Source organism: Bos taurus, chromosome 2 (genome assembly GCF_002263795.3).
Source record: "Bos taurus isolate L1 Dominette 01449 registration number 42190680 breed Hereford chromosome 2, ARS-UCD2.0, whole genome shotgun sequence".
NCBI classification, from domain to species: domain Eukaryota; kingdom Metazoa; phylum Chordata; class Mammalia; order Artiodactyla; family Bovidae; genus Bos; species Bos taurus.
The window spans coordinates 6,414,587-6,438,210 of record NC_037329.1 but is presented as its reverse complement, the minus strand read 5'-3'; the positions used below and the strand labels follow the sequence as shown (position 1 = coordinate 6,438,210).

The 23,624-nt window shown below is 42.1% G+C and overlaps 1 long non-coding RNA gene across 1 annotated transcript; it reads right to left on the bottom strand.

The window, feature by feature from the left end:
* Positions 1 to 15,395: 15,395 nt before the first annotated feature.
* On the bottom strand, positions 15,396 to 23,249 carry LOC132342937 (uncharacterized). Its single transcript, XR_009491483.1, has 2 exons — positions 22,414 to 23,249; positions 15,396 to 15,820 (listed from the first exon to the last, which is right to left on the bottom strand). It is a non-coding gene; the product is annotated as an uncharacterized lncRNA (long non-coding RNA).
* Positions 23,250 to 23,624: the final 375 nt, after the last annotated feature.

Sequence of the window (23,624 nt, the reverse complement as noted above, 5' to 3'; positions counted from 1 at the left end):
CCCATGAAGTGGTGGGACCAGATGCCATGATCTTCGTTTTCTGAATGTTGAGCTTTAAGCCAACTTTTTCACTCTCCACTTTCACTTTCATCAAGAGGCTTTTTAGTTCCTCTTCACTTTCTGCCCTAAGGCTGGTGTCATCTGCATATCTGAGGTTATTGATATTTCTCCCAGCAATCTTGATTCCAGCTTGTGCTTCTTCCAGCCCAGCGTTTCTCATGATGTACTCTGCATATAAGTTAAATAAGCAGGTGACAATATACAGCCTTGATGTACTCCTTTTCCTATTTGGAACAAGTCTGTTGTTCCATGTCCAATTCTAACTCTTGCTTCCTGACCTGCATATAGGCTTGTCAAGAGGCAGGTCAGGTGGTCTGGTATTCCCATCTCTTTCAGAATTTCCCACAGTTTCTTGTGATCCTCACAGTCAAAGGCTTTGGCATAGTCAATAAAGCAGAAATAGATGCTTTTCTGGAACTCTTGCTTTCTTGATGATCCAGCAGATGTTGGCAATTTGATCTCTGGTTCCTCTGCCTTTTCTAAAACCATTTGAACATCTGGAAGTTCACGGTTCACATATTGCTGAAGCCTGGCTTGGAGAATTTTGAGCATTACTTTACTAGTGTGTGAGATGAGTGCAATTGTGCGGTAGTTTGAACATTCTTTGGCATTGCCTTTCTTTGGGATTGGAATGAAAACTGACCCTTTCCAGTCCTGTGGCCACTGCTGAGTTTTCCAAATTTGCTGGCATATTGAGTGTAGCACTTTCACAGCATCATCTTTCAGGATTTGGAACAGCTCAACTGGAATTCCATCACCTCCACTAGCTTTGTTCGTAGTGATGCTTTCTAAGGCCCACTTGACTTCACATTCCAAGATATATGGCTCTAGGTCAGTGATCACACCATCGTGATTATCTGGGTCGTGAAGATCTTTTTTGTACAGTTCTTCTGTGTATTCTTGCCACCTCTTATTTATATCTTCTGCTTCTGTTAGGTCCATACCATTTCTGTCCTTTATCTAGCCCATCTTTGCATGAAATATTCCCTTGGTATCTCTAATTTTCTTGAAGAGATCTCTAATCTTTCCCATTCTGTTGTTTTCCTCTATTTCTTTGCATTGATCGTTGAGGAAGGCTTTCTTATCTCTCCTTGCTATTCTTTGCAACTCTAGTAGTCACTTATAATTCTTTGTATTTCTCTGGTATCAATAATAACATCTCTTCTATTTCTGATTTTATTTGGGCTCTTTTTTTCTTGGTAAGTCTAGAGAATGTTTTGCCAGTTGTTTTAGTTTTCCAAAAATTAACTCTTAGTTTTATTGATTTTTTTCTATTGTATTTGTAGTGTCTATTTCATTAATTTCTTTGCTAATCTTTGTAATTTTCTTCCTTTTACTAATTTTGGACTTCATTTGTTCTTTTTCTAGTTATTTGAGATATAAAGTTAGGTTGTTTATTTGAGACTTTTCCAGTTTGTTGAGGTAGGCATTTATCACTGTGAACTTCCCTCTTAGAACTGCTTTTGTTGCATCACATAAAATTCAGTATGTTATGTTTCCATTTCTATTTATATCAAGATGTTTTTTCATTTCTCTTTTGATTTTTTTTCATTGACCCATTGGTTACTGGTTACTCAGTAGAATCTTGTTTAATTTCCACATGTCTGTGAATTTTCCAGTTTTCTTTGTGCCATTAATTTTTCATCTCATACTATTGTGATTGGAAAACTTGCTTGGTACGATTTCAGTCCTCTTAAATTTGTTAAGACATATTTTCTGACCTAACATATGATCTGTCTTGTGCTCTTGAGAAGAATGTGTATTCTGTTGCTTTTAGATGAAATACTTTGTAAATATTTATTAATACCTGGTCTAACTGAAGAAAGCTGAGCACCGAAGAATTGATGCTTTTGAACTGTGGTGTTGGAGAAGACTCTTAAGAGTCCCTTGGACTGCAAGGAGATCCAACCAGTCCATTCTAAAGGAGATCATCCGTGGGTGTTCTTTGGAAGGAATGATGCTAAAGCTGAAACTCCAATACTTTGGCCACCTCATGTTAAGAGTTGACTCATTGGAAAAGACTCTGATGCTGGGAGGGATTGGGGGCAGGAGGAGAAGGGGGCGACAGAGGATGAGATGGTTGGATGGTATCACTGACTTGATTGACATGAGTTTGAGTAAGCTCTGGGAGTTGGAGGTGGACAGGGAAGCCTGACGTGCCGCAGTCCATGGGATCACAAAGAGTCAGACATGAATGAGCAACTGAACTGAGTGGTGATGAATTCATTTAGCTTTGGTTCACTGGAAAACTCTCTCTCTCTCCTTAAATTCTGAATACTAACTTTATCACATATAGTTTTCTTGGTTGAAAGTTTTTTCTTTCAGTGCTTTGAATATATCAATATTATGCTATCCCTCTGAACCACAATGTTCATGCTAAAAAATCTACTAACAGTCTTATGAGGGGTCCCTTGTACCTAGAAAGTTGTTTTTCTCCTACTTCTTTTAATATTTTCTCCTTGTCTTTGATTTTTGATATTTCAATTATGTGTCTTTGTGTAGGTCCCTTTGGTTCACTTGACTGGCCAGTTCTAGATGCTAGTAATATAGGAAGATACTGAACTCACCTCCTCCCATGGGGTTACTGAAGCTACAACTACATATGGGACAATTTCCTTTTTAAAAACTTAAAAAAAAAAAAAAAAAAACCTATCCTCTTTAAAAACCTAACTGCTGAATGACAACTCTGCATCAGGCAGATAAAAAGAAAATCTTATCAAAATGGGTTGGATAGGCTGGGGCACAACCTTGCCATCAACCTTACCCCCACTGAGCAACCTACGACTAAAGAGAACTCAAACCCAGAGCTTCTCCCTGAGCAGTAAAGGGTTCAACCCCAAATTTAGTTCCCCATTTTTAAAGACATGCACTTGAGAGATGACCCCCCACATCGAAAGGGTCTCTAAACGAGGAAAGAAAAGGTGCCTTGAACACCATTTATTTCCAAAAAGGATTTGTAGTGGATTACAGTTAAAAAAAAATAAATGAGAGCAAAACCATTCATATATAAGAAAATGTTCAAATTAAATAGTAAGAGAAACAGAAAGTGAAGGAACACAGAAAAACGAAATAAAATCAACTGAGTGGAGAGCTACAGCCAGAACCAAAAGAGAGGAGGAATCCCTAGCTGGGGGAAACTGTTGGATCACCACAAAAGCTCTTCCATTGTTTCTACCTCACTCATACTTTATGAGACCCTGCACTAATAAGTATTCCCACTGTGTGGACATCCTGCAGGGGGCCAACAACTCCTTTTTTCCCCCTAAAGCAATGATACAACTCCTATATCCTACTGCGTATGTTTATTCTAGACTTGGTATTCAGTTCACTTCAGTTCAGTCGCTCAGCTGTGTCTGACTGTTTGGAACCCCATGAGCCATAGCACGCCAGACCTCCCTGTCCATCACCAGCTCCCGGAGTCCACCCAACCCATGTCCACTGAGTCAGTGATGCCATCTAATCATCTCATCCTCTGTCATCCCCTTCTGATCCTGCCCTCAATCTTTCCCAGCATCAGGGCCTTTTCTAATGAGTCAGCTCGTCACATAAGGTGGCCAAAGTATTGGTTTCAGCTTCAACATCAGTCCTTCCAATGAACACCCAGGACTGATCTCCTTTAGGATGGACTGGTTGGATCTCCTTGTAGTCCAAGGGACTCTCAAGAGTCTTCTCCAACAACACAGTTCAAAAGCGTCAATTTTTTGGCACTAAGCTTTCTTTATAGTCCAACTCTCACATCCATACATGACCACTAGAAAAACCATAGCCTTGACTAGATGCACCTTTGTTGAGAAAGTAATGTCTCTGCTTTTTAATATGCTGTCTAGGTTGGTCATAACTTTCCTTCCAAGGAGTAAACGTCTTTCAATTTCATGGCTGCAGTCATCATCTGCAGTGATTTTGGAGCCCAAAAAAATAAAGTCAGCCACTGTTTCCATGTCTATTTGCCATGAAGGGATGGGACTGGATGCCGTGATCTTAGTTTTCTGAATGTTGAGCTTTAAGCCAACTTTTCACTCTTCTCTTTGACTTTCATCAAGAGGCTCTTTAGTTCTTCTTCACTTTCTGCCCTAAGGCTGGTGTCATCTGCATCTCTGAGGTTATTGATATTTCTCCCGGCAATCTTGATTCCAGCTTGTGCTTCCTTCAGCCCAGTCTTTCTCATGATGTACTCTGCATATAAGGTAAATAAGCAGGGTGACAATACATAGCCTTAACGAACTCCTTTTCCTATTTGGAACCAGTCTGTTGTTCCACGTCCAGTTCTAACTGTTGCTTCCTGGATACAGGTTTCTCAAGAGGCAGGTCAGGTGGTCTGGTATTCCCATCTCTTTCAGAATTTCCCACAGTTTATTGTGATCCACACAGTCAAAGGCTTTGGCATAGTCAATAAAGCAGAAATAGATGTTTTTCTGGAATCCTCTTGCTTTTTTGATGATCCAGTGGATGTTGGCAATTTGATCTCTGGTTCCTCTGCCTTTTCTAAAACTAGCTTGAACATCTGGAAGTTCACGGTTCACGTATTGCTGAACCCTGGCTTGGAGAATTTTAAGCATTAGTTTACTAGCGTGTGAGATGAGTGCAATTGTGCGGTAGTTTGAGCATTCTTTGGCATTGCCTTTCTTTGGGATTGGAATGAAAACTGACCTTTTCCAGTCCTATGGCCACTGCTGAGTTTTCCAAATTTGCTGGCATATTGAGTGCAGCACTATCACAGCATCATCTTTCAGGATTTGAAATAGCTCAACTGGAATTCCATCACCTCCACTAGCTTTGTTCGTAGTGATGCTTCTTAAGGCCCATTTGACTTCACATTCCAGGATGTGTGGCTTTAGTTAAGTGATCACACCATCGTGATTATCTTGGTCGTGAAGCTCTTTTTTGTGTGTAGTTCTTCTGTGTATTCTTGCCACCTCTTCTTAATATCTTCTGCTTCTGTTAGGTCCATACCATTTCTGTCCTTTATCTAGCCCATCTTTGCATGAAATATTCCCTTGGTATCTCTAGTTTTCTTGAAGATATCTCTAGTCTTTCCCATTCTACTGTTTTCTTCTGTTTATTTGCACTGATCATTGAGGAAGGCTTTCTTATCTCTCCTTGCTATTCTTTGGAACTCTGCATTCAAATGGGTATATCTTTCCTTGTCTCCTTTGCTTTTCCCTTCTCTTCTTTTCACAGCTATTTGTAAGGCCTCCTCAGACAGCCATTTTGCTTTTTATGCATTTCTTTTTCTTGGGATGGTCTTTATCCCTGTCTCCTGTACAATGTCACGAACCTCTGTCCATAGTTCATCAGGCACTCTGTCTATCAAATCTAGTTCCTTAAATCTATTTCTCACTTCCACTGTATAATCATAAGGGATTTGATTTAGGTCATACTGAGAGAGTCATTTCCTAGGCAGGTTGATAAGGAGTCTGGGGTCCCCAAGGAGAGAGGGGTCTGGAATTCTCAAGGAGGAAGAAAGGACAAACTTTTTTTCCTTCTCTACATTCCTTAGGATTATACAACAATAATGTATCCTGCCTGAGGACAGTCTCTGGATTAAACCTTCTGGCTAATTCTGTTACCTTAAAATGTAAATTATGGGAGTAGGTCTGGGGAGGTCTTTACAACCTCCAGACATTCTTTGGATTCGTTGGAGAGTATATAACTTCATTGCTAACACTAGCAAGTGGGTACTCTTTCGGCCCCCTTCTGATGCCTATGTCAGAAGCTTTCTCTATCTCCTTTATACTTTAATAAAACTTTATTACACAAAAGCTCTGAGTGATCAAGCCTCGTCCCTGGCCCCGGATTGAATTCTTCTCCTCCGGGGGCCAAGAATCCCGGTGTCTTCATGTGATTCAACAAAAACCTTTCATCTTGGGGGCTCGTCCGGGATCCTTCAGGACAAGGTAAGGATGCTTGGAGCGCTAGTTCTTTGTTCTCTTAGCAAGTACGTTTTCTGCTGTGCTTTACTAACTCTACGGTGTGCTTGTGTGAATGAATGACATGCCCTGCATGAAGCTAGTAAGGAGCCTTGCTCTGCGGTTCCACGGTGATCTCATACGGCTTGTGGCAGAAACCTGTCGGGGGGTTATACTGACCTTCCAATGCCAAGAGGTACCCAATGTCTCCTTCAGGAACCGACCAGAAATGGGCAAAACATGTGGACCGAACTCTCCTTTCTCGGTCAAACTTTTCGGTCTCTTTGACCATTTCATAACTCCTTGGGAATTATAAGTACTAACCTAATCTATCAGATCATAGACTTTCAAGGGACTTGTGATCTATACTGTTACTGTGTACTGTGTCTTAGGTCCCAAACTTGGATTGGTAGCCAAGAAAGCATCTAGCCTCGCTAGGAATCAAAAGTTAGGAAGCTAGATGGAGCTCTAGCTCCAAGAACATCTCTGAGGTTAAAGGTTATTCAGATTGGGACTGCAATGGGATTTTTCCTTTGGTAACGCTGGCTCTTAGTGGATCAGAGGAGGCTCTTATACTGGTGTGGTGATGCTTGGAAAGAACATCTCCATTTTATGTTCGTGTCGGTCTTATTGTGGTCAGGAAATACTCAGGGTCGTGCACAGGCACTCAGGTGACAAATGTTTTCCTCAGCAGTCTTAGCTTGGGAGGCATTCTGGAAGGTTACTCTGATTGCACCCCGGGTGGCTTCAGAGGCAAGCAAGGTTAAGGGTGAAGAGCTGGATGTCAAGTAGGGATGCTATCAAGTCTACCCCTGGTACATCCCCACCCCATCTCGGTGGTAGAACCGGGAGGGACGAGTTCGGCACCTGCGTCGGTAATGGACAGACTAAGTCCGACCAGGAAGGAAAAGCTTTTGGTGTAAAGTCTGTCTACAGCCCCATCTAGAGCAGGGAGGGATGCCTCCAGTAGAAAAATGGCCTTCGTCGCTTTTTTTCTGTCTTACAGATGGGAGCTAACAATTCCAGCCTCACTCCTTTGAACTGTATCCTGAAAAACTGGGATAGATTTGATCCCCAGGGCTTAAAGAAGACACACCTGGTCCTCCTATGTGATACTGCATGGCCATGGTATCCATTGGAGGACGGCGAACGGTGGCCAGTTGGAGGGTCTCTTAAGTATAATACTGTTCTACAATTAGACCGGTTCTGTAAGGAACAAGGGAAATGGGTAGAAGTAGCATATATGTTGCCCTTTTTTCTCTCTTCGAAATATGCCAGACTTATGTCCTAAGGGTATAGATTTGGGCGTGAAACCTTCAGCTCCCTCCTGTCCTCCTACTTTGCCCCCGTACCTGGGGCTCCAAGCTGAGCAAACTGAAAGCCAGAGAACCCCCCTCAGAAGGGTTGCCTTGGTCTCAGTGGAAATCCAAACTGAGATTCAAACTGCCCACGTGGAGGTCCAAACAACTCCTGTCTCAGTATGACCTCAGACTAGTCTGGTTTCAGTAGAAACTCAGACCATCGAAGTAAGAGATGAGATGGAGGACAGGAGACAAAGAGAAGAAGAAAAACAGGTTTCTCCAATCTATCCCTGGGATCGTATGCGCAGAGCAGCCAGAGAGACTGAGGAACAGCCACACAAGCTGTTGCCTAAAGATGAAACACCCACCAGGAGAAATAATCAGTCTGTGAGAGTTAATAAGCCTTTTTCTTATCAAGAAATACAAAGAATCAAGGAGGATCTGGGAGACTATTTAGAGGACCCAGAAAAATATATTAGAGCTTTTAAAGTGTTACTCTGCTTTATGACCTCACTTGGAAGGATGTGATGTATATCTTGGGACAAACGTTGACTCCCAAGTCAAAGACTCGAGTTTTGGGAAAAGCGGTTGCTTATGGAGATGAATGGCTTGGTAATGAATCAGTAGGGAAGAGGGAGAATGAGATAGCGGCCCTCCCCACTGGGAATCAGGTGGTCCCAACTATAGAACCAGACTGAGACTAAAACACAGCTAAAGGAAGATGGGATCAGAGTCATTTTGTTAGATGTATTCTTTTTTTTTTTTTAACTTTACAATATTGTATCGGTTTTGCCATATATCAAAATGAATCCTCCACAGGTATACATGTGTTCCCCATCCTGAACCCTCCTCCCTCCTCCCTCCCCATACCATCCCTCTGGGTCGTCCCAGTGCACCAGCCCCAAGCATCCTGTATCATGCATTGAACCTGGACTGGTGACTCATTTCATATATGATATTACACATATTTCCATGCCATTCTCCCAAATCATCCCACCCTCTCCCTCTCCCACAGAGTCCAAAAGACTGTTCTATACATCTGTGTCTCTTTTGCTGTCTCGTACACAGGGTTATTGTTACCATCTTTCTAAATTCCATATATATGCGTTAGCATACTGTATTGGTGTTTTTCTTTCTGGCTTACTTCACTCTGTATAATAGGCTCCAGTTTCATCCACCTTATTAGAACTGATTCAAATGTATTCTTTTTAATGGCTGAGTAATCTTGAAGGACTTAGGCAGGCGCGTTCTAAGCCTTTAAACTATGGCATATCGGCAGACAGAACAGGAGAAGGAAGCTCCTGGTAAACTCCTAGATAGACTAAGAGAAGCCCTTCGCAGATTCACTGAGATTGATCCCGAAAGTGAAGAGGGAAAAGTGATCTTTAAGGATAGATTTCTCACTCAGTCGGCTCCAGATATCCGTGGTAAGCTATTAAAACGGGCGTATGGACCAAATCAGTCTTTAGATACTCTGTTACAACTGGCTCAGACAGTCTATTATGGTAGGGAATATGAGGAAAAGAAAGAAAGGCAAAAAAAAAGACAAAGGAAAAGGTGGAAGCCTTCTCCATGGCTATGAAAAACGTTCTTAAACAGCCCGAGAAAAATGCCCAGAGGGGCCCAGGTGAAAAGGGATGGGCTTGCTATTATTGTGGAAAGGAGGGGCACCTCAAGCGGGATTGCCCTCAGGCATCTAAGCCACACACCCCCACCCCCACCCCCACCCGGCTTCCTGTCTGGTCTGCAAAGGACCACACTGGAAGAGAGACTGCCCCCAGAGGCGTAGGTCTCCAGGGTCGGACTCTCAAGACAATCAGGACTGAATGTGTCCGGGGGTCCCCACACAAGCTCCTGTCCTAATTACACCTGAGGAACCCCAGGTATTAATAATTGTGGGGGGCAATCCATCGATTTCCTTTTAGATACTGGGGCAACTTATTCTGTGCTTACTGAAGCCCCTGGCCCACTTTCTTCCCTATCCGCTTCCGTAATGGGACGGTCTGGATGAGCCAAAAGATATTATTTCAGTTATTCTCTATCTTGCAACTGGGATTCTGTGCTGTTTTCACACGAGTTTCTGATCGTGCCAGAATCTCCCTCACTCCTTTTGGGAAGGGATATACTGAGCAAGGTCCATGCCTCTGTTTTCATGAATATGGAGCCCTCCCTTTCTCTCCCTTTAGTTGAACAAAATGTAAATCCTAGAGTATGGGCTGATGGAAAATCTGTGGGTCGAGCAGAAAATGCTATTCCTGTAGTTGTTAAGCTCAAAGACCCACACGTATTTCCACATAAGAAGCAGTATCCACTGAAACCTGAGGTTAAGGAAGGGTTAAAACCCATCATAGAAAATTTAAAGGAGCAGGGACTATTAATTCCCTGTAACAGTCCTTGCAACACTCCTATTTGGGGTATAAAGAAATCAAAAGGTAAATGGAGACTAGTTCAAGATTTACAAATAATAAATGAGGCTGTAGTTCCTTTACACCCTGTGGTGCCTAATCCTTATACTCTATTGTCTGAAATTCCTGATTGAGCTAAATATTTCTCAGTAATTGATTTAAAAGATGCCTTCTATTCAGTGCCTTTGGCGGAAGAAAGTCAATTTCTATTTGCCTTTGAAGACCCTACCCAGCCAGCTTCTCAGTTAACCTAGACAGTTTTGCCCCAGGGATTTCATGACACTTATTTGGACAACGTTTGTCACGGGATCTACAAAACTTTAACAGCTCTGAAATGGTGGTGTTAACAATATGTAGATGGTATTTTGCTCTGTGCTGAGACAGAGGAAGCTTGTTCGCGAGCCTCAGAAGATTTCTTAAACTTTCGGGCAGGCTGTGGTTACAAGGCATCAAGAGAAAAGGCTCAGCTTTGTCAACAATCGGTTAGATATCTGGGCCTAATCATATCAGAAGAGACTAGGGCCATAGGCCCTGAGAGAATTAAATCTATACTAAATCATCCCCTGCCTATGACTTTAAGACAATTGAGAGGATTTTGGGGAATTACAGGTTACTGTCGCTTTGGATTCCGGGTTATGGGGAATTTGCCCGGCCTTTATACAAACTGATAGCTGAAACTCAGCAGGCCCAAACTGACAAACTGGTTTGGTCTCCAGAAACTCAAAAGGCTTTTAAGGTTCTTCAGACTGCTCTCCTGCAAGCTCCAGCTCTGAGCTTGCCCACAGGGTCAGAATTTAATTTGTCACTGAAAGAAAAGGTGTGGCATTGGGAGTTTTGACACAACCCCGAGGGCCTCACCAGCAACCTATTGCTTATCTAAGCAGAGAATTAGATGTAATTTCACGTGGGTGGCCCCACTGCCTAAGAGTAATTGGGGCAGTGGCTTTATTAGCACCTGAAGCTTTAAAAATAATTAATGGATGAAACCTTACTGTACTGACTTCTCATGATGTAAGTGGAATCTTAAATTCTAAGGTTAATATTTGGATGACAGACAGTAGGCTTCTTAAATATCAGTCATTGTTGTTAGAAGGACCAGTAACTAAGCTTAGAGTCTGTGGAAATTTAAATCCTGCCACTTTCCTTCCTGAGAAGGAAAATGAAACACCTGGTCACGATTGTTCCCAATTCCTAACTTAAAACTATGCAGCTCAGGAGGATCTAAAGGATACCCCATTAGACAATCCTGACATGGAAATAATTACCGATGGCAGTTCTTTTGTTCGGCATGGAAAACATAAAGCAGGTTACTCCGTGGTGACTGCTGAACAGGTTTTGGAAGCAAAATCTCTCCTCCAGGGAACCAGTGCTCAGTTAGCGGAGCTTGTGGCTCTGACCCGAGCTCTATAGTTAAGCAAAGGGCAGCAGATGGGCCTGATAATCTATGTGAGTCTACTTCTGCTGACTCCAGAAATCCTGAGTCTGCCGTTTGATCCTCAAGACAATGCCTTCCTGTCCTGGGCTCACTCCTATGCTGCATTCCACAATCGGTCTAACTGCTGGATCTGTGGAGCGCTCCCCTCTTCATCAGTGGAAGGCTTCCCATGGTGGACATCTCCACTTCACGGAAAAGACTTTCTCCAAGTCTGTGAATACCTTCGACAACAATCACATGCAATGCCTCTTCTTCATCTGATGACATCTCAGATCAGATCAGTCGCTCAGTCGTGTCCGACTCTTTGCAACCCCATGAATCACAGCACGCCAGGCCTCCCTGTCCATCACCAACACCCGGAGTTCAATCAGACTCACGTCCATCGAGTCAGTGATGCCATCCAGCCATCTCACCCTCTGTCGTCCCCTTCTCCTCTTGCCCTCAATCCCTCCCAACATCAGAGTCTTTTCCAGTGAGTCAACTCTTCGCATGAGGTGGCCAAAGTACTGGAGTTTCAGCTTTAGCATCATTCCTTCCAAAGAAATCCCAGGGCTGATCTCCTTCAGAATGGACTAGTTGGATCTCCTTGCAGTCCAAGGGACTCTCGAGTCTTCTCCAACACCACAGTTCAAAAGCATCAATTCTTCGGCGCTCAGCTTTCTTCACAGTCCAACTCTCACATCCATACATGACCACAAGAAAAACCATAGCCTTGACTAGACGGACCTTTGTTGGCAAAGTAATGTCTCTGCTTTTGAATATGTTATCTAGGTTTGTCATAACTTTCCTTCCAAGAGTAAGTGTCTTTTAATTTCATGGCTGCAGTCACCATCTGTAGTGATTTTGGAGCCCCCAAGAATAAAGTTTGACACTGTTTCCCCATCTATTTGCCATGAAGTGATGGGACCGGATGCCATGATCTTCGTTTTCTGAATGTTGAGCTTTAAGCCAACTTTTTCACTCTCCACTTTCACTTTCATCAAGAGGCTTTTGAGTTCCTCTTCACTTTCTGCCATAAGGTGGTGTCATCTGCATATCTGAGGTTATTGATATTTCTCCCAGCAATCTTGATTCCAGCTTGTGTTTCTTCCAGTCCAGCGTTTATCATGATGTACTCTGCATATAAGTTAAATAAACAGGGTAACAATACACAGCCTTGACGAACTCCTTTTCCTATTTGGAACAAGTCTGTGGTTCCATGTCCAGTTCTAACTGTTGCTTCCTGACCTGCATACAAATTTATCAAGAGGCAGATCAGGTGGTCTGGTATTCCCATTTCTTTCAGAATTTTCCACAGTTTCTTGTGATCCACACAGTCAAAGGCTTTGGCATAGTCAATAAAGCAGAAATAGATGCTTTTCTGAAACTCTCTTGCTTTTTTGATGATCCAGCGGATGTTGGCAATTTGATCTCTGGTTCCTCTGCCTTTTCTAAAACCAGCTTGAACATCAGGAAGTTCACGGTTCACATATTGCTGAAGCCCGGCTTGGAGAACTTTGAGCATTACTTTACTAGTGTGTGAGGTGAGTGCAAATGTGTGGTAGTTTGAGCATTCTTTGGCATTGCCTTTCTTTGGGATTGGAATGAAAACTGACCTTTTCCAGTCCTGTGGCCACTGCTGAGTTTTCCAAATGTGCTGGCATATTGAGTGCAGCACTTTCACAGCCTCATCTTTCAGGATTTGAAATAGCTCAACTGGAATTCCATCACCTCCACTAGCTTTGTTCGTAGTGATGCTTTCTAAGGCCCACTTGACTTCACATTCCAGGATGTCTGGCTCTAGGTGAGTGATCACACCATCGTGATTATCTGGGTCGTGAAGATCTTTTTCATACAGTTCTTCTGTGTATTCTTGCCATCTCTTCTTAATATCTTCTGCTTCTGTTAGGTTCATACCATTTCTGTCCTTTATCGAGCCCATCTTTGCATGAAATATGCCTTTGGTATCTCTAATTTTCTTGAAGAGATCCCTAGTCTTTCCCATTCTGTTGTTTTCCTCTATTTTTTTGCCTTGATCGCTAAAGAAGGCTTTCTTATCTCTTCTTGCTATTCTTTGGAACTCTGCATTCAGATGCTTATATCTTTCCTTTTCTCCTTTGATTTTTGCTTCTCTTCTTTTCACAGCTATTTGTAAGGCTTCCCCAGACAGCCATTTTGCTTTTTTGCATTTCTTTTCCATGGGGATGGTCTTGATCCCTGTCTCCTGTACAATGTCATGAACCTCACTCCATAGTTTATCACGCACTCTATCTATCAGATCTAGGCCCTTAAATCTATTTCTCACTTCCACTGTATCATCATAAGGGATTTGATTTAGGTCATACCTGAATGGTCTAGTGATTTTCCCTACTTTCTTCACTTTAAGTCTGAATTTGGCAATAAGGAGTTCATGGTCTGAACCACAGTCAGCTCCTGGTCTTGTTTTTGCTGACTGTATAGAGCTTCTCCATCTTTGGCTGCGAAGAATAAAATCAATCTGATTTCGGTGTTGACCATCTGGTGATGTCCATGTATAGAGTCTTCTCTTGTGTTCTTGGAAGAGGGTGTTTGCTATGACCAGTGCATTTTCTTGGCAAAACTCTATTAGTTTTTGCCCTGCTTCATTCTGTATTCCAAGGCCAAATTTGCCCGTTACTCCAGGTGTTTCTTGACTTCCTACTTTTGCATTCTGTCCCCTATAATGCAAAGGACATCTTTTTTGGGTGTTAGTTCTAAAAGGTCTTGTAGGTCTTCATAGAACCGTTCAACTTCAGCTTCTTCAGTGTTACTGGTTGGGGCATAGACTTGGATTACTGTGATATTGAATGGTTTGCCTTGGAAATGAACAGAGATCATTCTGTCATTTTTGAGATTGCATCCAAGTACTGCATTTCAGACTCTTTTGTTGACCATGATGGCCACTCCATTTCTTCTGAGGCATTCCTGCCCACAGTAGTAGATATAATGGTCATCTGAGTTAAATTCACCCATTCCAGTCCATTTCAGTACACTGTTTCCTACAATGTCGACATTCACTCTTGCCACCTCTTGTTTGACCACTTCCAATTTGCCTTGATTCATGGACCTGACATTCCAGGTTCCTATGCAATATTGCTCTTTGAGGCATCGGACCTTGCTTCTATCACCAGTCACATCCACAGCTGGGTATTCTTTTTGCTTTGGCTCCATCCCTTCATTGTTTCTGGAGTTATTTCTCCACTGATCTCCAGTAGCATATTGGGCACCTACTGACCTGGGGAGTTTCTCTTTCAGTATCCTATCATTTTGCCTTTTCATACTGTTCATGGGGTTCTCAAGGCAAGAATACTGAAGTGGTTTGCCATTCCCTTCTCCAGTGGACCACATTCTGTCAGATCTCTCCACCATGACCCACCCATTTTGGGTTGCCCCATGGGCATGGCTTAGTTTCATTGAGTTAGACAAGGCTGTGGTCCTAGTGTGATTAGATTGACTAGTTTTCTATGAGTATGGTTTCAGTGTGTTTGCCCTCTGATGCCCTCTTGCAACACCTACCATCTTACTTGGGTTTCTCTTACCTTGGGCGTGGGGTATCTCTTGACAGCTGCTCCAGCAAAGCGCAGCCATTGCTCCTTACCTTGGACGAGGGGTATCTCCTCACCGCCGCCCTTCCTGACCTTCAACGTGGGATAGCTCCTCTAGGCCCTCCTGCGCCCATGAAGCCACGGCTCCTTGGACCTGGGGTTGTTCCTCCCAGCCACCACCCTTGGCCTCGGGCGTGGGGGCATGGGGTAGCTCCTCCCGCCCGCCGCCCCTTGCCTGGGGTTTAGGGGCGTGGGGTAGCTCCTCCCGCCCGCCACCCCTGACCCCGGACGCAGGGTAACTCCTCTCGTCACTGCCCCTGACTTCGGACGCTGGGTATCTCCTCTCGGCCACCAACCCCCGACCTCGGACACGGGGTATCTCCTCTCAGCCGTTCCTGTGCCATCGCAGTCTGGTACTCTCGGCCGCTGCCCCTGACCTCGGACGTGGGGTAACTCCTCTTGGCCACTGCCCTTCGGGCATGGGGTCCTCCCGGCTTCTGCCCTGACCTCAGACATGGGGTGGCTCCTCTTGGCCACGCTTAGCGCGCCCGTCGCAGCCGCCTGCGCTTTAGCACGTGACATCTACCAACCCTAAAATGGACTGGTGCAACACTTTGCACTTTAACTATGGACATCATATGACTTTTAATTTTGATTCTGAATGTTTTGTTCTTGCTGTTTGTTGGGGATTTTCTCCCTGGGACTTGGAAGCGACAAACCTGAAAGAGTGACACTCGGACAATCTCTTGCAGGGACTGACAAGTTTATTTCTGCAGTCAAGCTTTTTTATAGAAGCAGAAACAAAGAGCTTAAAGTATACGGCCAGCAGAGCGCATATGGAGTTAACACATAATCAGTAAAAACATTTCAAGGACAGCGTGCTCTAAATGACTCATGGGCTTATCCCACAACCCGCTTTCACAAGTAACATCCCTATTTATTATTAAATCTTGGCACCGAGCATAACCAAAGGCAGGAGATGTTTTTCTGTCCGTGTACAAAGCTGGGTACTTCTGGCCCTTCGCCATTTTCCCAAGGACTTTCTCCTTTTATGGCTATTTTGTACTACGCTTCCCAACATATCCTCCTTTTGTTTTTAAATTAAGCATGGCGGCTGCTAGTTGGACTCCATTGTGGGAGGCACAGAGTCTTGAGTAGAGACTTCTGTATCCTATAAGCAAAGACAAAAAGAGCAGGGTGATTAATACATATATAAAAATATTGCTTCCTGAAAGCCAAGCTCTAGGGTCTAGAGACGATAGGGTTTTGGTTAAAGTATCATAGAATTGAGTGCTATACAATTCTGTAGGTACCCTAACTTGAAAATTAGCAACTTGTTGTTTCAACAAATTGACATCTAAACTTGAGTTATTTGTGAGATCTTACAAATGCACCTTAACTTTATTCCAAGGATATTCAGTGCTATTATAGGGCATGTTAGTCAGAAAAAAAAAAAAAGTAAAATTCCAGTGACAGCGTATACATGTTTGGAAAGTCAATTGCTGCATTTGATCTCCTAAGTAGATAACCACAGTTTGTAACTCATTAATTCCTGTTTGTAATTGCTGATCTATTTGAGCTTGTCGAGTCCACAGATCATGAGAGTCTTTGTGCCAAGCAGTGATAAAATCATGATTTTGTATAGAATTATGTAAAGCCATACCAGACAAAGTTCCTACAGTCACAATGGAGATAAGGCTTAAGATGCCTGCAATAATCCACCCAATGATGCGCTTAGATTGCCTAAGCCCAGTTTTCAACAATACAGAAAGAGATACAGAATCAGTCCAAGGTTCAGTTAAGTTTATGGGAAGCCATAACTCAGATCTTTGTTTAACTAGCGCAATGCTAACATTGTGATATGAAATGGTGTGATTAAGGCAGGTATACAATGCACATGCAGTACAATTGACAATCTTGGCTGGTAAGTCAATATCAAAATGCCCTACAATAAACAAGTACTGAAGGTGAACGCATGACTGAACATAGCCAGTACTATTATATAGGAAGGTATAATTAGAAGGACGAAACATACCCACAGTCCCATAAACATTAGCGAAGTGCTCTAAAGCTGCTGGAATTTTCTAAATGTGCCATTGCTCTGGCCCCACAATGGGGACGACAATCCTGGGTCGTGGGGGGTGATAAGCCCCCATTATACCAATTCAGCAATATGTTCTTATCAGTCCAGAAGCTTGTCTTAGAGTTATGAAAGCCTCCAATGCTTGATCTATTAAACCAGTAGCAATTATGATGTTCCTCCTGCTCTTCAGAACAGTTTACATTGCCAGAAACAGCATATCTGGAGTCATAGGAGTTTCAGTACTCTTCAGTGTCTGCTCAGCCTGATGAGTCATGTTTTCACTTGAGCCCATGTCGGGTAAGGATTCAGACGATGGCGTTTCCTCATTGGCTCCTCCAGGGTCATTGACGAGACCCTTCGTGTCAATTTCATCACTTCCCAAGGGAATCCGGTCTTGGGGTCCCTCTCGGTAATGGACTTGGCGAAGGGTAACCCAGATTTCCTCTCCATCTGCAATGACAAGGCCATAACCCTTGCCTAGGAGTTGTAAGATTCCTGGCAGCCATTGATTAAATTGCTTATAGCATATTGGTATATTGATTTCTAATTTGCTGTTTTTGTCTTCTGCAAAATGTCTATCTGCACCAGTGTCAGAATTATTTTTTGTTAAGTTTAAAAAATTTAGGGAATAAAAAGTTAAAGATAATAATAATTGAGGGTTCACAGGATAAGAAGTGTATCTCATCTTCCATATTCCCCCTTTCTGTTTTAGTAAATGAGTTTTTAGGGTGCAATGGGCTCTTTCAATAATGTCTTGACCCTGAGGATTATAGGGTATTCTTGTAATGTGAGTGGTGTTCCATTCTGATAAAAATGAATGAAACGAATGAGAGGTGACTGTAGGTCCATTGTCTGTTAACAAGACAGAAGGAATCCCCATAATGGGGAAGGTGAGTAAGAGGGCAGAAATGGCGTGTTTATTGGGTTCTGAAGAGATAGGTATTGTCCAGATAAAGTTGGAAAATGTATCTATTGAGACAAAAAGTAAAGAAAATTTTCTTTAAGGAGAGTGAGTGAAGTCAGATTGCTAAAGGGAATTAGGTTGTTGCCCCTGGGGATTAACTCCTGAAATCATAGTTCGTAAGTGCAGAGGGGCGCAGACATCACAGATTTTAATAATATGCCATGTTTCAGTGAGAGGAATATGGTATTTAGAGTGCAATCTGTTAGCATCGGTATGAAGATTAGCATGTTCGTCATTGGCAAATGTAAAAATGGGAGCTATGAGCCTGTCAACAGCATCATTTCTTGTGACCAGAGGGCCAGGTAAACTTGAATGAGCACGTATATGTACAATAAAGAAGGGTTCCATACGTGAGTGAATTAAAGCTTGAGTCTGTGAAAAGAGAGCATATAATTCTTCATCTAGATTGTATAAAAAGGCGGTAACAAAATCATGAAAAAGGGAAGCAAGGTATTTGGAATCAGTATATACGTTGAAGGATAATGGTTGAAGTGACAAAAGAGCATATAAAGCATACAATTCAACTCTTTGTACTGAAGAATAGGTAGTGGGTAATTTCTCTTTGATATCAGGGCCGACAATCTCTGTTACGCTTTTCTTGTTGCCATCAATGAAATAGGTGGGTGCACTGGAAATAGGCTGGGATGCAATGATATTAGTTACAATGAATTTAGTACATTGTAGAAAGTCCTATAATTTTCCTTTCGGTAAATGAAATGAAATAACATTTTGAAAATCCTTTAATGCCATTTGCATGGTCAAGTTATACTGTAAGGCAATTTGCAATTCTTTTTTTGTCAAGGGAACGTGTATTGCATATGGATCAAATCCAGTCAAAGTTTGTACATGGCTTCTTCCTGACACAATTAAGTGCCCCATTTTCTCAATATATGCTACACTTTTTTTAGACTGTTTTGTGTGTAAATATACCCATTCTATTGGGCTCTGTTGAGCTATAATTGCAGTGGGTGAATGTTCAGTGGGGAATATATCTAAAGAAACTGGTTGATCATAATCTAGCCGAGTTGAAAAAGATTGTTGAATGTGTTTCTCCATTAAGGCCAGTTCTTCTTTGGCCTCTTTTGTTAGTTGTCTAGGGCTATTAGGGTCAGGGGGTCCCTTTGAAATTTTAAATAGATTTTGTAAGGCATAGGTGGGGATGCTGACAGATGGCCGCAGCCAATTAATATCTCCTAGCAATTTTTGAAAATCATTCAGTGTGCATAGAAATTGCATAGAAATTTGAGTTTTTTGAGGTTTGATTTTAGATTCTTCCATAACATGTCCTAAATAATTAAAGGGTGCTTTCCATTGAATTTTATCTGGTGCTACAAGCAGGCCATGATTTTGAAGAGTAGTAATAACTTCATTATATAACTGTTGTAAAGAGAGTTCAGATTCCATAGAGAGAAGTATATCATCCATATAATGAATTATAAACACAGTAGGATACTTGTCTCTAATGGGTTGTAATAAAACAGATATGAGATATTGGCAAATGGTAGGGGAGTTCATCATTCCCTGAGGTAGCACCTTCCATTGGAAATCTTTTAACAGGAGCCATGTGATTTATAGAAGGAATTGAAAAGGCAAAACGTTTTCTATCTTTAGGATGCAAAGGTATAGTAAAAAAGCAGTCTTGCAAGTCAATAATAACTATAGACCATCCTTTTGGTACCATAGAAGGGGAGGGCAATCTGGGTTGTAAGGGCCCCATAGGTAACATGGTATTATTAACATTTCTTAAATCTATCAACATTCGTCATTTTCCTGATTTCTTTTTTATTACAAAAATAGGGGAATTCCATGGGGAAGATGAAGGTTCTATATGAGCTTTTTGTAATTGTTCATTAACTAATTGTGTAAGAGCTGCCAATTTTTCTTTAGTTAAGGGCCATTGAGGTGTCCATACTGGGGTATCAGATTCCCAATCGAGGAGCAGCGTTGTTAACTCAATGGCCCCCATTAAAAAGGTTCATTTAAAGAAATTGTGGCTTTCGTTTGTTCAAGAAAATCCCGTCCCCATAAATTGATTGAGATATTAGTAATATATGGTTTAAGATAAGCTACAATTTGATTAGGGCCCTAGAGACATTACTTTGCCAACAAAGGTTCGTCTATCAAGGCTATGGTTTTTCCTGTGGTCATGTATGGATGTGAGAGTTGGACTGTGAAGAAGGCTGAGCGCCGAAGAATTGATGCTTTTGAACTGTGGTGTTGGAGAAGACTCTTGAGAGTCCCTTGGACTGCAAGGAGATCCAACCAGTCCATCCTAAAGGAGATCGGTCCTGGGTGTTCTTTGGAAGGAATGATGCTAAAGCTGAAACTCCAGTACTTTGGCCACCTCATGTGAAAAGTTGACTTATTGGAAAAGACTCTGATGCTGGGAGGGATTGGGGGCAGGAGGAGAAGGGGACGACAGAGGATGAGATGGCTGGGTGGCATCGCTGACTCGATGGACGTGAGTCTGATTGAACTCCGGGAGTTGGTGATGGACAGGGAGGCCTGGCGTGCTGTGATTCATGGGGTCGCAGAGTCGGACACGACTGAGCGACTGATCTGATCTGATACATTTGTAAATAGGATGCATTGACAAAAGTTTGTGTGGCATTAGTTTCATTTACTTCTAATAGTCTAGAAGGAGCTATAACCTTATCCCAATCAAGGGGCCATTTTGCATCTCTAATGATTGAAATGTTAGCTCCAGTATCTAACATGCCTGTGAAATTCTTTCCCTGTATGCGTAAAGTAAGCATGGGTTTCCGATGTTCCTTTAATAAGGTAGATAGTGCAGCAGTAAGGTTGGTACTGCCAAAGCCTCCCTGCCGAACTTTATCAGATGCCTTCATTGGTTTGACATATGGTAAAAGTAATAATTGTGCAAAATGTTCCCTTTTTTGTAAGTATACATTTCCCATTTTCACAACATTTACCATAATATGTATTTCCCCTTCATAATCTTCATCCACAACACCGGTCAATACCATTAAACCTCTCATTGTGCAGCTACTACGTCCCAAAATCAGTCCCATTGTCCTGGGTGGAATCGGGCCATAATATCCAGTGGGAATTTTGTGGGGGTTGTATAATTCTATTAGTTCCATATCATAAGGACTAGGTATATCAATGCAAGCATTCTTAGATGTAGCTGCTTGTAGCGTCATAACATTAGGTCCTCCTTTTGTAGTGGGGCTAGAGGACGGCCCCTTTATTAGTTTCCCTGTTGTTTTTGCTGTGCACCGGGGTTCAAGGTGTTTCCATCCTTATCAAATTTAGAATGACATTCATTCAGCCAATGGAACCCCTTTTTACATCTTGGACATATTCCTGGGGGTCTCTTCTTATTAGAAGTAGTATTATTTTTTCTGGCCTGTGTTGACATGTGACATTGCTTTTTCATATGGCTGGGCTTCCCACAGTTAAAACATTTGGCATTAGCAGCTTTTTGTACATTAAAGGTTTCCAATGTTGCCAATTTTGCTCTATGGGAACTAGATCTGATATCCCTATATGCTTTCAAACATTCCACAAGAGAGCCAGTCTCTCAAATTGGTCTAAGCATGGATTGACATTCCTCATTAGCATTTTCAAAAGCAAGTTGTTTTAAAATAATATTTTGTAAAGTCACATCCTTAATAGATTTTTCAATTGCATCCTTTAATTTTCCTATAAATTGAGAATATTCCTCCTCATGTCCTTGAATATTCTTAACAAATGAACCATAAGAGTTAGTGCTATCAACCTTTGCTTATGCCCTGCGGGCAGTTTCTTTAATGAAATGTAACATCTGAGGGGTAATATTAGCTAACTGCACAATCATATCGGCCATGGCTCTTGTTCCAGTGAGTATATCATAGGTTAAATTGGCAGGGTTACCATGAGATTGCTTGTCAATCATCAGCTGTCGGGCCTCATCATTAACCCACATTTGCCATTGCAGTAATTGTTGAGGATTTAAAACCATCTTTGCTACTTGAAAAAAAATCATATGGCATCCAACGGTCAGCCCATCCTCTGAGAAATTCTATACAGTAAGGAGAAGTAGGTCCATACAGAGTGCATGCTTTCTTAAAGCTAGACAACATGCCAAAATCTAGATTAGCCCAAGTATTTTGGTCTTGGGCAGGTTGATTAAATTGCATTGGGAAAGCGAAAGCACAAGCAGGCATCTCCCGAGGAGGAGTGAAATGATTAGTATGAGCAAAGTTAGCAATTGCTGTTACAGGTGGAGCAGAAGGAAAAACCTTAGATTTGGGCTGTCCGTTGAATGAAATGACCTCCGTTCCAAGTGGCTTCAGTTTTGACATATCCTGTATATATATGTCTCTAAGTTGTTTTTCTAAGGATTGTGTCTGATTGAGCATAACATTCTTATATTTCAAAGCACCTTGCATATCTTGTTCCTTATGCTCATATTCATGTAAAGATTGAATAGTTTTTACTTCCAAATCAATGTATGTCTTTCAATTTGTTCTATGATAGCCCGTATGAGTGACCATGTAACCCTTGCCGACATGCTCGCAAAACATTATTTTTAACCCTTTTCTATATGTCTAGATTGAGTGTCCCCTCTTCTGGGAACCATGAATTGTTCCAGTAAAATATGATAGCAGTCGTTCAACTGATCTCTTGAAACATTAACACCGTTTTGTTTCAAAAAATGATGCATTATAGAAATGAAAGGAATTTTACTGCTATGTTGTCCCATCCTACTTACCTCTTTCTGCAGGGGCTCATCGCTTTGTTCAGCCTTCTTTTCAAGTCCCTGTTCATGGCGCCACTTGTTGGGGATTTTCTCCCCTGGACTTGGAAGCAACGAACCTGAAAGAATGACACTCGGACAGTCTCTTGCAAGGACTGACAAGTTTATTTCTGCAGTCAAGCTTTTTTATAGAAGCAGAAACAAAGAGCTTAAAGTATACGGCCAGCAGAGTGCATACGGAGTTAACACATAATCAGTAAAAACATTTCAAGGACAGCGCGCTCTAAATGACTCATGGGCTTATCCCACAACCCGCTTTCACAAGTAACATCCCTATTTATTATTAAATCTTGGCACCGAGCATAACCAAAGGCAGGAGATGTTTTTCTGTCCATGTACAAAGCCAGGTATTTCTGGCCCTTCACCATTTTCCCAAGGACTTTCTCCTTTTACGGCTATTTTGTACTACGCTTCCCAACACAGCTCCCTGCATCTGTAACTGTATAACTGAATTTGTTTCTAGCCGCATGAAAGCTTTTAAGTTACAAATGGTTGCTCAAACTCCTGCTACTGCTGTAGCTTCCTCCAACTACTATTTGGGGCCCCTGGATCAGATATCCTCAATATGAGGATTAGGAGAATATGTTGCCTCACCAATTTAGGGACAACGCCCCTTGTCAGCTCGGAAGCAGTTATGGAACGAGAACGACGCCCCTTTTCCCTAGGCAACATAATTATCCTAAAAGATAAGGGGGGAATGAGAGAGTAATTTCCTAGGCAGGTTGATAAGGAGTCTAGGGGTCCCCAAGAAGAGAGGGGTCTGGAATTCTCAAGGAGGAAGAAAGGACAAACTTTTTTTTCCTTCTCTACATTCCTTAGGATTATATAACAATAATGTATCCTGCCTGAGGACAGTCTCTGGATTAAACCTTCTGGCTAATTCTGTTACCTTAAAATGTAAATTATGGGAGTAGGTCTGGTGAGGTATTTACAACCTCCAGACATTCTTTGGATTCGTTGGAGAGTATATAACTTCATTGCTAACACTAGCAAGTGGGTACTCTTTCTGCCCCCTTCTGATGTCTATGTCAGAAGATTTCTCTCCTTTATACTTTAATAAAACTTTATTACACAAAAGCTCTGAGCGATCAAGCCTCGTCCCTGGCCCCGGATTGAATTCTTCTCCTCCGGGGGCCAAGAATCCCGGTGTCTTCGTGTGATTCAAC